Below are 1,197 nucleotides of genomic sequence, written 5' to 3' on the forward strand. Positions count from 1 at the left end.
ATGCAACTATGTGAAGACTCTCTAACATTTAATAATTTCAGATCTTGGTATTTTATTCAAACAACAAGCAAAACTAAATAAAATGACATTCTAAGAATGGCAAACATCATGTGAAGAAGCAAAAACTTAGGATCAACCGACACTAACCGATAGTTGTTGAAGAAGAAAGGTGGGATGCCAACCGGGGCATCCCCAAGCTTAGACGCTTGAGACTTCTTGAAATATTATCTTGGGGTGCCTTGGGCATCCCCAATCTTGAGCTTTTATGTCTCCTTAATTCCTCTCATATCACGGTCTCCCTAAATCTCAAAAGCTTCATCCACACAAAACTCAACAAGGACTCGTGAGATAAGTTAGTATAAACCATTGCAAAAACCTTATCATACTCTACTGTAGCAAATCACTAAAATTATTATTCAACATTGCATACTAAAAGCCTCTGCATATTTAATAGTCCTATCCTCAAATAGAATCATTAAAGAAGCAAACATATGCAAACAATGCAAACATAACAGCAATCTGCCTAAACAGGACAGTCTGTAAAGAATGCAGCAACATCCATACTTCCCTAGCTCCAAAAATTATGAAAGAAAATTCCCACCATAGTAAATTTATCAGAGCTTAATATGAAAAAGGTTTCAACATTTTATCACATTATGACTTTTCTAGGGAATTATTGCAACAGCGGTAAACTTTCTGTTTTCAAACAGCAACATGTGGACTTCTAAAATAGGCACAGTAAAGGCTATCAATGCCACTTTTATTGAAATAAAAGATGCAAAACATTGTTCGAAATCCCATTAGAATATTCATTGACAGATAATAAAAAAAGGAAAACTCTAATATAATAGAAAATGAAATGAAACGGTCGACCCAGACATAGAAGGTCGACCCAGGCGGATATACGCTATAAAATATATACCGTAGCGAGCGTAGTTCAATGGTAAAATATCTCCTTGCCAAGGAGAAGATACGGGTTCGATTCCCGCCGCTCGCCCAAAGACGAGTACCCTTTTAGCCCCTCCCAATAACATAAAGCAAATACTAACAAAATAAATTGATGCTCCAAGCAAAACACATATCATGTGGTGAATAAAAATATAGCTCCAAGTAAAGTTACCGATGAACAAAGACGAAAGAGGGGATGCCTTCCGGGGCATCCCCAAGCTTAGGCTCTTGTATATCCTTGAATATTAC

The 1,197-nt window shown here is 36.8% G+C and overlaps 1 non-coding gene across 1 annotated transcript; it reads left to right on the forward strand.

Moving 5' to 3' along the window:
* The first annotated feature begins 926 nt into the window (after positions 1-926).
* On the forward strand, positions 927-997 carry TRNAG-GCC. The gene has a single exon. It is a non-coding gene; the product is annotated as a tRNA-Gly (tRNA).
* Positions 998-1,197: the final 200 nt, after the last annotated feature.

The sequence above is a fragment of the Triticum urartu genome, chromosome 2, assembly GCF_003073215.2.
Source record: "Triticum urartu cultivar G1812 chromosome 2, Tu2.1, whole genome shotgun sequence".
In the NCBI taxonomy this organism is placed as follows: domain Eukaryota; kingdom Viridiplantae; phylum Streptophyta; class Magnoliopsida; order Poales; family Poaceae; genus Triticum; species Triticum urartu.